Genomic DNA, 15,738 nt, shown 5'->3' with positions numbered 1-15,738 from the left:
TTTCGAGGCCTCTGAAGCATGCTGTCTTGACATGTTTGTGTTTTGATTTTTTTAAATTTTTTTCACAAGACTGTGAAGAGTGACTAGAAAAGGAGTTGGCATTGCTGTCCCAGAGGGACTCCTGACCTGTCCAGCATACCCTAGACTAGATCCTGAGGGTCAAATTTATTATTAGTACCAGAAACATCTGGGGCAATCATCACATTTGCACCCTAAAAATAGTGAAGGTGAAAAGAATAAATCATTTTCATTCCAATAACATGTACTTCATGGTAATAGGAATAAACCATAACAGGACTAGTTTTACAGAAACTGAGAGGATAAATTTGAAAAAACAAATATTGACCTAAAGATTCTTTCAGGGATGAGTGACTCTCCAAAACGATTTGTATTCAAGGGGGTTATGATTTTTTAGTTATTAATTTGAAGAAGTAACGTTTCCATTTAACAAAAGATGCAAATATGCAGGAGGGCATATAGAGCAAAGGTCTCCACTACCATACTTCTTTCCAGAACCCAGATTCCTCCCCCGGGGTAACAGTTGTTATCAGTATTTTTATTTATTTCTTCAGAAATATTCTATGTATATCTATCTTTTACATACAAATGGTAGCCTGTGCTGCATAGTGCTTTGTGCTCCATTTTTTCACTGGGATACCGTTCCATGTCTGTACATATAGATCTGCCTTGTTATCTGCCTTGTTCTCTGGAATTTGCCACACAGCCTCCATGTGCCAGGACTCATTCAAGCCTTCTTATCATGAAGAAGTTGAGACCTGGTGGTTACATGTGGAGACACACAGCTGTGAGTGAGGGCACTGACAGAGTGCATGCCATAGGTTTGAGGCCCCCAAGGTTTGTGGAGCCTACTAGGTGATGGTTCCACATGAGGAATGTGGAGTTTGGTGCACAACGAACACAATGTTTGGCGAACAAACATTCCCCTGAGCTGGCCTGTTTCTGGTAATACCGAGTTTTTCTCCTCCAACGGTGCTCTCTTGGCCTCACTAATGCCATAAAGGGGGATTCTCATTTTATTTCTGGTATCTCAAAATCCTTTATCACTCTAGTGTTTACTTAATAATTCCCCCTGATGTCCAGGTATGGGAAGATTTTGTTCTACAGCGACCTCTGTCAGATCACTGCTGCCAGGGAGACTAGAGAGAAAGGAACTGTGTTCTTAAAATGTAACTCACAGCTATCAGTAAAGTTCTAGTATTTTCTAAAGTTACCCAATATCACAAGGGATTTAGACTTCTCTATTCTTGACTTTTCCATTTATCGCTCATGAATTGGGTTTTTAGAAACCATTGAGAAAACTCTCTGGCGGTTAAGGGTTCAGGCTTTGAAGTCAGGTATGTCCACCGATTTTTACCTGTCTGACTTGGGGCAAGTTACTTAAGTCTCAGTTTCTCAAATGTGATGATGGAGGTAGCAATGATATCTGCTTCAAAGAGTTGAGAGAAAGATTAAAAGAGACAATAAATGTAAATTCTTAACACCGCTTGTTGCATAGAACAGCAACCAAGAAATAAATAGTTATTCGGTATGGAAGTCCCTCAAAAAATTAAACATAGAAGTACCATATGATCTATCAATCCCACTTCTGTGTACTTATCCAAAGAATTGAAATCAGGACCTTGAAGAGATGTTGGCACTCCCATGCTCATTCCAGCCCTAGTCACAATACCTAATATGTGGAAACAACCTAAATGTCCATGATAGATGAATGGAAAAGGACAATGCGATATATACACAGAATGGAATACTATTTAGCCTTAGAAAAAAAGGAAATTCTTTAACGTGCGACATCATGGATGGACCTTGAGGACATGATGCTAACTGAAAGAAACATGATTCCACTGATATGAGGTACCTAAAAGTCAAATTCATAAAATCATAGACTGGGATGGTGGTTACCAGGGGCTAGGGGAAGGGGGAAATGGTGGATTATTAATCAGTAGGTGTAAAGTTTCAGTTACATAAGATGAATAAGCTCTAGAGATCTACTTTTACAACATCATACATATAGTCAACAATAATACCCTTCAAATTTATTAGGAGGGTAGAGGTCATGTCAAGTGTTCTTTCCACAATAAAAAAGGAAATAGTTATTATTAGTAGTGTTAAGCTAGTGTTTATTAACGATAAGACAGATATAGACAGTTTATACAATAAGTGATATTTGCCAAAATATTTTCCTTAAAATGAAAACTTTTATGTCATATAGAACAGTAGCTTGTAAATATTTTCAGTAACAGCCTTTTTTTATTAAATGACATTTTCAAACCATTCCAATTTATAAAATATATAAATGATATTAAAAGTGCTTTTAAAATGAAAAGCATTTTAAAGTTTAAATGCATATCGATTATTAAAAAGTCAGTTGATGAAAAATATGAACTTGTTTTGATGAACATAAATACTTAAACCAGTAGTTGGATGACAGTGCCAGACTTATATCCACTTCAGCGTCCAGCTGATAGCTACATTTTATTTTATTTTATATTTTATTTGTTTTTTTGCGGTACGTGGGCCTCTCACTGTTGCGGCCTCTCCCGTTGCGGAGCACAGGCTCCGGACGCGCAGGCTCAGCAGCCGTGGCTCACGGGCCCAGCCGCTCTGCGGCATGTGGGATCTTCCCGGACCGGGGCATGAACCCGTGTCCCCTGCATCAGCAGGCGGACTCTCAACCACTGTGCCACCAGGGAAGCCCTACATTTTACTTTGATTGCAGCATATCAAGGAAATCTTGATTCATCTAGGAACATACATAGTTCAGATGATAATTTTTTAAAAAATTACCTTGCGATTCTCCAGATATGCTTCAAATAAACTGAGCTAGAAGCCTGAAAGAAGAACAATAGGAACATTTTGTTTTGAAGTTGAATCATGAATAATTTGAGCAGAGGAACTGGTCACACTCCTTGTCACCCAAGTCTTTTGGTGAACACTGAAAGCATTTATACATAGCATATACAAGGCTTTCCCTATAATCAGGGGTGAAAAACTGTATTATAACTTTGGTTTTCTCCAACTGGACTTATTTTGTTATTTCACGCCTCCTAGTAGTCCAGGAGGCTTGATGTAAATTTCAGGTAATTCAAGGTTTTGTCTTCTCTTTATGAAGCTGTAGCTCTTTCTCCTGTGTGCCTATATGGTGCCCAGGCAGGGTAGGGAGAGGGGCATCTGGTCCTCCGCTGTCAACTATTCACGCTGGTTTCCCCTGAGACACGGGTGTCCTTATCTGGCCAGTGGCTGCTCACCTAGGTCACCTACTTCTAGTCCTGACTATAAGGTCTCTTTAGGCTCAGTTCTCATTCCCTTCTTTCTCCCCTCCCCTTCCTTACCCTCTCCTCCCCTTCCTCCCTCCTTTGCCCTGTCACTGGGTCCTTCTCTGGCTCATGGGAAACATTTTGTTAAACTAACCACTTCAGCATGATGATAAATGTTGGGGGGACTCCCATGCCCTTCTGCTAGGTTATTTGTAGCTTACCTTCCTGGTCCTACCCCTGCTGGGTGATAGAGACAGTTGGGCCCTTCAACTCTCTGGGTCCCAGTCAGGAAAGGGACAGCCAGTGTCCTCTGCTTTGAAGCCCTTCAATCTATCTGGAAACTTCTATGGACATATCCTCTTCCAAGATTTACTCTGGGATTTGATGCAGGGATCACAGCCACCCACACCAGCATGGAACTCACAGCCTCACCTCTGACATGCCTCTTCTTTCACTAGCCTGGGGTTCTTTCTTAATGTGAACCCACCTTGGGCAGTTAAGTAATCTCTATCTGAGTGTACTTATCTGTATGAGTAGATATGAAGAAAAATTTAGAGCAATTCAAGTATACACCCAATGATAAAAGGAGAACTATTATTTCAAATTCAAGTATATGCACGAAGATAGAAGGAGAAATGTTATTTCCAAGTCTAGACACACAGAAGCAGTAAATTTGGTATCACATGTTATGACACGTGTTCTTGGTTTTCAAAGGGTTAAAATTTGTAGAGTAGTTTACAAAGTGGAACTCTTGTCCGAGCCCCAAATACCTTCCTGTCCTCCACTGTCCCCAGCACAGTATTGTCACCACAGTTCTCCCAGTTGCTTAGGACAAAAATCTAGGTGTTATTTTTACCTTGTCTCTGTTCCTCATTTTAAAAGATAGATTTCATTTTTTATAAAAGTTTTAGGTTCACAGCAAAGTTGAGCAGAAGGTACAAATGTTTCCATATACCCCTTGTACACCCCCTTAGTCACATCCCTCACCGAGTGGTACATTTATTAGCACCGATGAAACTATACTGACATATCATTACCAACCAGAGTCCATAAATTCCATTAGGGTTCATTGCACTTTGTACATTCTATGAGTTTTGATAAATTTATAATGACATATAAATATATATATGACATATAAAAATATATCCACCATTATGGAATCACACAGGGTAGTTTTATTACCGTAAAAATCCTCTGTGCTCTCACTATTCATCCCTCCCTCCCGACTAACCCCTTGCAACCACTGATCTTTTTTTTTTTTTTTTTTTTTTTTTTGTGGTACGCGGGCCTCTCACTGTTGTGGCCTCTCCCGTTGTGGAGCACAGGCTCCGGACGCGCAGACTCAACAGCCATGGCTCACGGGCCCAGCCGCTCCGCGGCATGTGGGATCTTCCCGGACCGGGGCACGAACCCGTGTCCCCTGCATCGGCAGGCGGACTCTCAACCACTGCGCCACCAGGGAAGCCCCCACTGATCTTTTTATTATCTCCACAGTGTTGCCTTTTCTAAAATTCCATATAGTTGGAATCAAACAGTATGTAGTCTTTTCACATGGGCTTCTTTCACGTAGAAATATGCATTTATGGTTCCTCCATGTCTTCTCATAGCTTGAAGGATCATTTCTTTTTAGTTCTGAATAATATTCCATTGTTTGCATATACCACAGTTTAGTTACCACACACCTACTGAGGGTCATCTTGGTTGATTCCAAGTTTTGGTAATTATAAATAGAGCGACTACAAGCATAGTATGCAGGTTTTTGTGTAGACATAAGTTTCAACTTCTTTGGGTAAATACCAAAGAGCACAATTACTGGATTTTATGGTAAGAATATGCTTAGATTTATGAGAACCCTCCAAACTGTCTTCCAAAGTAGCTGTACCATTTTGCATTCCCGCTGGAAGTGAGTGAGAGTTCCTGTGGTTCTACGTCCTCGTCAGCGTTTGGTATTGTTAGTCTTCTGGATTTGGGCCATTCTAATAGGTGTATAGTGATATCTCATTATTGTTTTAATTTACATTTCCCTGGCGACTCTGATATGGATCATCTTTTCGTATGCTTATTTGCCATCTGTGTATCTTCTTTGATGAGGTGTCTGTTAGTCTTTGGCCCATTTTTGAATCAGATTTTTCATTTTCTTATTGTTGATTTTTAAGAGTTCTTTGTATATTTTTTAAAGCAGTCTTTTATCAGATTTTTCTTTTGCAAATATTTTCTCCCAGTCTGTGATTTGTCTTCTCATTCACTTAACAGTGAAGCAAAGCAGACATTTTTAATTTTAATGAAGCCTAACATCAATTTTTTGTTTCATGGATTGTGCTTTTGGTGTTATATTTAAAAAGTCATCGCCAAATCCAAGGTCATCTAGATTTTCTCCTGTGTTATCTTCCAGGAGTTTTATAGTTTTGTGTTTTATATTTAGGTCTGTGATCCATTTTGAGTTAATTTTTGTAAAGGGTATGAGGTCTATGGCTAAATTCATTTCTTGTTTGACATGTGATTTCCAGTGGTTCCAGCACCATTTGCTGTAAAGACTATCTTTTGTCCATTGTATTCCCCTTGCTCCTTTGTCAAAGATCTGTTGACTATGTTTATGTGGGTGTATTTTTGGGTTCTCTCTTCTTTTCGTTAATCTATGTGTCTGTTCTTTCACCAATCCCACATTCTCTTGATTACTGTAGCTTTACAGCAAATCTGTAAGTTGGGTAGTGTCAGTCCTCCAACTTCATTCTTTAATATCATGTTGGCTATTCTGCATCTTTTCCTTATCCACACAAACTTTGGAATTAAATTGTTGATATCCACAAAATAATTGCTGGGATTTTGATTGGGATTGCGTTCAATCTATAGATCAAGTTGGGAAGAATTGACATATTGACAATATCCAGTCTGCCAATCTATGAACAGAGAACATCTTTCCATGTATTTTATTCTTCTTTGGTTTTGTTCAGAGTTTTGATCAAAGTTTTTTATTTTTCCTCATATAGATTTCATACACTTTTGGTTAGATTTTTACATACCTATTTGTATATTTTTGGTGCTAGTAAAAATGATATTGTGTTTTAAAATTCAAATCCCACTTGTTCATTACTGATATATAGGAAAGCAATTGACTGTTTTAGATTTTTTTCTTTTTTTTTGGAGTAAAACAGGATCTTCACGGTTAAGTTTATTTCTGAATTGTAAAAATTCTGTCTCCATGTTTTCCCTGTATTACCATGTTTTTCTCTTCTTTTCCTCTACTCAGTCTTGGCTGCCACAATCGGACAGACAGAAAATGTGAGGACACTTCTTTTCTAGCATCTGTAGTGGAAACCTTAGCAGTAGATAGGAACTGCTCAGGTTTGTCAAATAGATGCATCCACATTTTTCACCATAATCCACCTACATAGTCCTTTTTGCTTTTTGAACTTGTCAGACTCATCCTTAATTAGTCTATCCACAAGGAATATTTTGTTTCCTGATCATTGCATAACTGGACGCTTTTCAACATTCAGGTTCAAGTGCTGTTTCCTCAAAGAGCCTTTTCTGATCACCCCACTGAAATAGTCTTATGCTCATATCCCCACTGCTGTTGCACTATCTCTTCATCCCGTTTTCTTTCATACCTTCTTTCCACAAATAGTTATTGAATCCCCATATATGCCACACACTGTCCTGGGCAGTAGTACAATAGAACAAGAGAAATCTGTGCTCCTGTCTCATGGAGCTAACATTCTGGTTAAGGAGACAGACAATGAACAGGTAGATACTAGATATACAGTTTATCAGGTAGAGAGAAATGTTGTGTAGAAAAATAATGCAGAAAACAAAAATGCAAAGTGCTGGGCTTGAGGTGAGAGAATGCAATTTTAAATGGTGTGGCTAGGGAAGGCCTCGCTGGGCAAAGACCTAAACTGGGTGACAGGAAAACCTGCTCTCTGGAAAAGAACAAATAGAGAAAACCCCAAGTGCAAAGACCCTGAGGCAGCAGGCTGCCTTAGGTGTTAGGGCAACAGCAAGGGGATCTGTGTGGCTGGAGTGGAGTGAGCAAAGGGGAGAGTCACGGAAGATGAGTTCAGCAAGCTTAGGGGGTGGGAGTGGGCAAGCTCCTGCAGGTCATTGAAGGGACTCTGGCTTTTCTCAAAATAAGATGATCCTTTAAAAGGATCACTCTGCCTACTGGGTTGAGAATAGACTATAACAGAAAAGGTAGGTGAAGAAGACCAATTAGGAGCTATGGTGATACTCCAAGTGAGAGATGCTGGTGACCTGTACAGGACGAAGGCAGTAGACGTGACGGGTAGTGGTTATTTGATAGTAGATTTGGATGTGAGATGTGAGGAAAGAAATGAGTCAGGAAAGATGGTAAGCTACTGGAAGAACAGATTGCCTCTAATGAATGGCAAAAAGACTGCAGGTGGAACAAGTTTATGAGCAAGATGGGAAAAATCAGGAGTTTGATTTTGCACACATTATGGTTAAGATTGATGTCAATGGGCAGTTGGATACCTAAGTCTGGAGTTCAGCCTGGATGTTGGTATGTATGTGTGTACATGAATGTGTAAATTTAAATATGCATATGGTTTTAAAATTAGAATAATTTAAGAAATATATTTTTAAGTGAATTTGCATCATAGTTTTGCAGAATTCCTGAGGTGTAATTGCAGAACTTGCATGGAGCCCTGTTTTAAAACTTAGTCTATTGTGGCTGTCAAAGTACTACTTGATACAACCGTCACAACCAATTTTTTGGCTTGTGGTGTAGCAAGAAGATACTACAGGGTTTACAGATCTATACACCAGAGGGTCTTATCTCAGTATTTCTATTCTCTTCTGTGGGATCCATTTCTCAGAAAAGTATCCAGATTTTTCTTACGTTGCTGAATATGCTGATGTGAACCATCAATACTCTTGATGGAACATTTACAATGGGACAGATCACTCATCCTTTTTAGGGTCATATTGGCATGACCCAGTGAAGGGATTTTGTGTGATGTGCTAGTTGTCATGATGTACTTTTGAAAAATAGTTTCACTGACATGAATCCACGAAAATATATTAACCTTCCTATCTTGACTGACTTGCATTTTGGAGACAGCAACTTCTCATGCTAGAGACGGTATGAGCAACAGGACTGGGTCAGGGTGAGAAAGTAAGAGCCCAGCAAGAAGGAAGGCAGTGATAGGCCTTTGAATAGTTTTTCACAGAGCAGTGTGAAGACATTGTGCATAAGCCGGGGTTTGTACCAGCCTGGGTTGTGATTCAAGCTCTGTCACCTTATAGATGGGAAGGACGTAACTTCTCCAAACTCAAGTGCTGAGAAATAAGATATAATAGGGAATCATTATAACTCTCTAGCGAGAGGAACTAATGATCTAATGTTTGCCAAAATACTTAAAAGAGCATATAGATAGCACTCAATGAATCATGGTTATTCGTATCAATAACTCTTACATTTAAATCCAGAGAGTTTGGTCTTTTGCCACACCTGAAAAGGGTAATGGAGAGTTTCATTGACTTACTGTTTTACACCCAATTATTTTATTTTTAAACATCATTTAATTAGCGCATGATTTTCCTCCAGAGCTTAGTTTCAGAGTGTGATTTCCTAAGTTGTGGCTTGGACTCATCAGATTCTGGGAAGGTTTCTTATGAAAGTGAGCCCCCATCCAGGTACAGAGACACGCCTTTGAGCAGAGGTGATCTGAGAGGATTATCTCTTCATTGGTGAGCGGGACTGCTTCCCCAGGCTCGGATTTAGCTGGGACACAGCCGTAGTGAGAATGAGCCTCCAGATCATTAAATCTTGTAGTTGAAACCCTTCCACTGTACACTTGAATGTTTGACGTACACATTTCATCTCTCTGGGCTGTTATTTGGACTTATTAAGCATTTCTGTAACACTGTTTTTTTTCTAAGTTGGCTGCATTTCATTAGCAGTTCCTCACATCACCCTGTGTAAAAGGTGAATGCAACAGTCCATGTATTATAGACAAGGAGATGGAGGTCCAAGTAAGCCTAGTGTGGTTTGGCCAAGGACACCAGAAAATTAAGCCCTGGAATTAGCAACTGAGCCCAGAGTGCCTCACTGTCGAGTCATGGTTGACTTTATCAAGGAGACTTTTCTCCATAGATGATTCAATTCAACACATTCAAATAAAACACAAAAATAATGCCCCTCCTCTCCCTAAGAACAAAAAGAGTTTCATGATTTCATAGTCATAATGCTGTAGCCAGAGTGATCATTCTAAAATTGAATCTGATCAAGTCACGTTTCTATGAAAGCCTGGTTCTGGTTCTCCATTGCCCCGGGATAAAGTCCAATCTCCTTAACGACATACGTGGCCTGCTCTGTGCCCTTCTACATCCCTATTGCCAGTCTGGTTACTCATCCTCTCATTTTCACTTTAGTCATCCTGCAGACTTTCCTTCTCATAATGTGCCTTTGTCCGTGACATGTAGAAAAGAACCTTCTATCTCATTTCTTTTCCTCTAGTTACATGTCACATTTTTCAAGAAGTCTCCCTACATTTCTCAAGGCTGTGTTAGTTAGCCCTTCTGTACACCCCGATTGTACATGATGTTTGTACCACTTATATCACTAAAATTGTCTTAAATCCACCTTTCCCCTGAGATTGCAATCCCCTTGAGGGCAGTAATTTACCTGCTTCACTGTAGGTCCCTAGTTCCTGGCATAGTTCCTGCAAATAGTAGGGATACAATAAATATGTTTGGATGGTATGAATGAACAATATGCCTTGTGATTTGACATGTTCCATCACGCAGAATTCTAAGGTTACTACCCTTTATGTCAGACTCTGGAATAAATGCCAGAGGTACAATAGGTTATGGTTTGAAGCTTTAATGGTGAAATTGCTGGCAACTACCAAGAGGAAGGGGAGGGGAATGATGAAACTTACCAGTGAGGAAGTTCTGGCTTAAGATACATCTCATCCTGGTCCCTTGGTCTTTTATAGGTGTAATCAGGGTGACCGCATAAGTTGTCCCAACTGGTACAACTCTGTGAATGGAAATGGGCTCTTGGCAATCAGCATAGACCAGGACCATCTGAGGCAAACTGAGTGTATGGTCACTCTAGATGTATGGATTACCCCAATGTGCTGTTTGTCCTGAGCTCAATTTCTGGTTCAACTGAGCCATGTAATGGGCTCAAAGCTGCTGCTGGGTGAGAGATTGCATAGTGGCACTAACTGAAACAGCTAAGGGACGTGGAACAGTCACGTTGCAACATATGATTTGACAATTCTTTTCCTGAAGTAGCTCTAAACATAGTAGTAGTTCTATCTCAGTGACAGTAGCAGGTGAGAGAGGCAGTTCGGCAGTAGTTCTATCGCTCAGTAAAAGTTTTGGCACCTGGATTTGGACATGAAGAATGCTAACTGGGGAGATGAAAAATTTCCAGATCAACCGAATTGTTCAAAGCTGCCAAGTTGGCCTGAGAACTTCCCTTTGTGAGGGAGATATGAATGATAGCCAAGACCACTCCTTAGCTGGAAAATGCAGTTTAAGCATATGTTTTAAAATGCAATGATTAAAATATTATGTTTTCAGAGCCCTTTAGTGCTCCTGAATCCATGGTTTTGGCAAACACTTAACTGTGCGGAGGGTGATTATCTTTGGAGAGTAGGATAGTAGCTTCCCAATTGCTGCAGTAGGTCTCTGCGCTGGCAAGCGTTTAGGAGGTGAAAGAGGCCGACTTGCACATTAGTAACAAAGGTGAAAATTCCTAACGCCGAGGAGGTGTTGAAATTCTGGTTAGCTTACTTTCTTGTTTTGGCAAATGTCCTGTTTCAAATGGAAGATGGCATGTTCCCATTACTACATTTCTCTTTTTTTTTCCTGATAGAATTTCTCCAAATTTATGTCCATCATCTATGCCTGGAGAATGTAATAATTCATAACTAACAACTTTATTGGCAGAATGCAATATTAATTGCACTGTAATGACCTTGGGTTGGTATGAGGAATCCTTTTGTATTAACAGAAGAGTAGGGAATGGATTTTCTTTTTAAGTATACCACAGAAACAAACATACATGGAGGGAGGAAAACAAAACAAAACAAACCCCTGTAAAGCTGGTTGAAATCAATCAAACCCTGGAATTTCACCTTCCTATCTCATCTTATTCTTTTTCTAGTTTTTTATTAGTGTCTTTTCATAAAGTCCTGAGTTGCCACCAGGTGCATTTGTAAATGGTATTCATAATTCCCTAACTCACACTTCTAGGTCAGCAGTGTAATGATGCTTTAGGACTGGGTTCCTCCAGAAGAAATAAACACCAACAGCAAAACAAAACAAAATATATGAAATAGTAGTTGCTATACAAGTCAATCACACCAGCTATAATATACACGATGTATTTTTTGGGAAAAACTACATTGTGTAGCAAAAAAGCGCGACTCACTGCTTGGTGTAAAGAACTGTAACTGGCAGGATGTATATGAGCATAATATACTCAGGAAGCAAATTGTAGCTTATATCCTTTCTGACTTTTTATACCCTTGGCCAAACAATAACAGGTCTTTCATATGTCCCGGAGAGCTGAGGGGTGTAGAACAGGAATTGGAAAAAAAACAAAGTCACGCTTCCAGTGACATAGAAGAAAACAGCACTGGTTATAAATGTGTTTCTAGAATTAAACAGCCTAGGTTCATATAACAGGTCCATGCATTAGTTGTGTGACTTTGGGTGAGGCACTTAACCTCTTAGTTTCAATTTCCCTGTCTTTAAAATAGGAATAGTAACAGTAACTACCATATATGGTTTTGGTGAGGATTCAATGAGACGATACAGAAAAGCACTTAGTAAAGTATTTGACAGATAGTAAGCTCAATAAATGTCAATTATAATTGTTCAAAACATTTTTTTAAAATTTCAGGTTGTGCTTGAATATATGGTTGACACCCAGGAATGTTTGTACTTAAGTTTCATGGTTCACTAAGATCATTCAGGCCTCCAACATTGCATTATTCCTAGGTCAGGGAGCTCCTGAAACGAAGTACATCCAGAGAGCCCCATTTACCCAAAGTGCTTTGGTGGACCCTAGTCCTCCTTCCCAACTGGGGCCTGCCACCGCCCCCTTGGGGGAGCAAATGGGATTGCAACACCAGGCTGGGGCAAGAGCCATGGATGATTCTATTTCTCAGGAATGCCTTTAAATCTTGTATATGCTCTGTTGCTCTGTTACAGTGTTTTAAAATATTTTTTATTCTTCTGTATTTTTATTTTATTGCGAAAATCAATAAAGAGGCTGGGTTATATGTCACAAGACATGGATATTGAGTTTCCTTGAGAAATATATTTGGATGGTGAATTGGCACCAAGACCTCACACCAGATTCTAAGAATGTTGCATCCTCTCTTCCAGCCTCATCCTTCTCTTCTCCTTCCAATAACTCTAACCACAAGGGTAGTCATCACTGTCTACTTATGTTGCTTCTCTCTGATTTTGCTTCTCCAACATGTTTGTACCCAATCCCTTGTATTATATTCCTTCTGTTTGAAATGCAACAGGTGAAATGCTGGAGTAAGAAGTAAGGAGATTTGGATGAGAATTTTGAATCGTCTGATAATTTGCTGTTACCTGGGTCTTATTAGTAACCTCTCTGAGTCCCAGTTGCATAAAGATGGGGGAATAATAAGCTCAATTCACCTGTTTTACAAGATTGTAGTGAGGATAAAGTAAAATAGTGGGTGTGCAAGTGCTTTTCAAATACGCTTATTATTTTTGAGGGTACTGTTTATCATTAAGTGCGTTCATATAATATTTTGCTGCAAAAATAGAAAAAATACTTAAGGCAAATTTGAAGTTACATTTTCCCTGTGAAATATGCCTAGGCTGATCTGGTTCTCTTTCTTTTATTTATTTATTTTTTCAAACTTTATATTTTACAAAAGTTTTATGTTCACAGAAACATTTAACAGAAGGAACAGAGCTGCTTCTTCTATTTTTAATATTAAACTAAAATGTGACAAAAGTTTTGCTGAGTTATTGATCCTTTTAAAAAATGTCCTTCCTTTGCTAGGCTAAGCTTTTATTGAATTTTTGGGGGGTCTGTTTGCTTAGTGTAAGTGGAAAAGTAAATAGCTGGCCTAGAGGCCTCTTACTTTTCCCTGTCAACTATGTAAAGTGTGCTTAAGTGTTATTTGCATAGCTGCTGCCCTGGCCTATTCCTAACCTCTACAACGTCTCTGATGACCATGAGAAAATTTTATTTGTCATATGTTGGTAAGGAGCCGGAGTAGACATCGTTCAAGAAATGTGAATCTGTTCACTAGAAAGTAGGGTCAAATTGAAGGTTATTTGTCATTGGAACAAATAATCATTAAGTGGCTAGAGCATTCTTTTTTTTTTCTTTCCCCTAAATAGGGGATTCTTCAATAGCATCCTGATATAAAGACCAACGAGATAACTAGAGAGTGATTTAAAAAGTCAAGGACAGTCACAATAAAGCTCTTTACTATGAGCGAGAGACTGTACTCTTTGCTTTACAGTTGCTAACTCATTTAAACATCATGGAAACCGTATGAGGTAGATCTTATGAGACTCATTTAATTGATAAGGAAACTAAGGTTCAGAGAGATTCAGTAATTTCTCAACAGAGAGAAGCATCCTGGTTGAACAACCAGGGTTTCTCCTCATATTTGCTTTAGCTAGTCCTGAGAAAAGCAGCCTCTTCTTCTACCCATAGTACAATGAGATGCTTAGTATTATACACACAAATGGCATTCTATCATGAGTAGAGAATTCCTAGCCAAATGCTCTTCCTCATCAATAACGATGACAACAACAACAACAATATTCTTATGTCTTGTGCTAAATATTTCCTACGTCTTATCACATTTAAGCCTCGCAATAATCCACTGAGGTAGGATCATCAGCCCTACTTTAGACATGAGAAACTCAGAATCAGTGAGGTGAGCTGCTTGCCCAACTCAAGTAAGCATGTCTCTCTGACTCCCTTGACTGTGGCCCTTCTCTCTATATCATAGTGATGTTAACCCACCTCTTTCTTGAAGGACTAACCTTCTCAGAAATTTACATCCCTGGTGCCCCAAGCACTATCTACCCACTACAGCATCCTTTTGTCCCTAACTTTTGTATGATGGCGGTACTGTGGGCTGTTAACAACTTGCAGCTGGAATGATTCTCTTGTTTTTTTGGTCATGTTTGAGACCTTTTTCAAAGACTCTGTCTGGTCAGTATCTTCGGGATCGATTTCTTCTAAAATATTGCCCTTCTGATTCATGCCACAGAAACAGAGCATTTATAAATAAACAAGCAGAAAGTACATTGGAATGACCTCATGCCTGGGTTTCTGATTGCTTGGACAGATGACATCCCAGCTCTGTCTCACCACACATTATTTTTTGAATCATTTCCCTTAACCTAAGTATCTCTGGTAACCAAATTATAGTAACTTCCCCAAGGCAACCTGAGGTTTGGAAACCAAGTGGGCAGTTCCAAGTTCTTAGTGGACCGTTCCAAGACATGCAACCACAGAGCTAAGGTCAGGGCCCATTAGAAGAGCGTGGGGAAAGAGGCTATGTGGAGAGAGGTTCATGTCTTCCCATTGTACTGGAATTTAACTGGAATGGGTGAAGACAGTTTCATTTAAGAATCCTTTCCCCCAGTCACCTCATTAACACCTCCAATGAAAGGCAGCTGTGAGACTGTTAACTCTTTGCTTACACATTCTTGAAAGTGCTATTGGCTAGGATCTCTTGTCCTCGTGAGAAGATACCCTGCTGTCACCAATCTGGGTATCTGTAGCATTGAAATGAGGGTTTTTCCAAGACTCATATTTATACCCCAGTAGTGCGCCATTCCGTGGAGTGAGACATGCATTTCTGCCAGGTTTTGCATGTTTTGAGCTGCTACCCTATAAGCTGCAGTATGTTGCGTTTTTTGGAACTTGGCTGCCTCAAATTCTTCTTGGAAATAAATGAGAGCGTATGTGAACATTCATTAAGGTATTAACTCATTCATTTACTCACTCACACTTTTAGTAAGTCACATTGGATGAGTGCCTGTTATAGGCCAGGGAACATGTCAACATTGGGGGTATATGGGAGAATAAGACGTTGTCCCTTCCCTCAAGGAGTTTACTCTTTAATTTGTGTTTAAATCCTTATTCCAGCGTCATGTGATAAAATGATGGCTAAAGTTACAATGGGAGCAAAAAAGGAGAGGCAATAAAGCAGAGTCGACTCAGGGAGGTCAGGGAAGACTGAAGAGAAGGTACCTGTGCTGTTTTGAAGAATAAATAGGACTTAGCTATATGGATAAGAGCTGAGATGGGAAAGCAACCTGTGCAAAATCAGGAGAGGATGGTTTTGGCGTGATGTGAGAGACCAGATTTGTGTGCAGGGTAGTGAATATTGGTGTAGTGGATGTTCTGGTACACAACCCAGACACCCGCTTCGGGATGGAGACACGCATTCTACCAGCTGCTGGATCT

General features: G+C 39.6%; 1 non-coding gene across 1 annotated transcript; it reads right to left on the bottom strand.

Moving 5' to 3' along the window:
• Nucleotides 1-6,502: 6,502 nt before the first annotated feature.
• LOC113620307 (small nucleolar RNA SNORA31) lies at nt 6,503-6,636 on the bottom strand. Its single transcript, XR_003432750.1, has one exon. It is a non-coding gene; the product is annotated as a small nucleolar RNA SNORA31 (small nucleolar RNA).
• Nucleotides 6,637-15,738: the final 9,102 nt, after the last annotated feature.

Source organism: Aethalodelphis obliquidens, unplaced genomic scaffold (genome assembly GCF_003676395.1).
Source record: "Aethalodelphis obliquidens isolate GAN/ISIS:26980383/991018 unplaced genomic scaffold, ASM367639v1 scaffold7, whole genome shotgun sequence".
In the NCBI taxonomy this organism is placed as follows: domain Eukaryota; kingdom Metazoa; phylum Chordata; class Mammalia; order Artiodactyla; family Delphinidae; genus Aethalodelphis; species Aethalodelphis obliquidens.
Note: the sequence above shows the minus strand (reverse complement) of the source record. Positions and strands in the feature narration are given on the sequence as shown.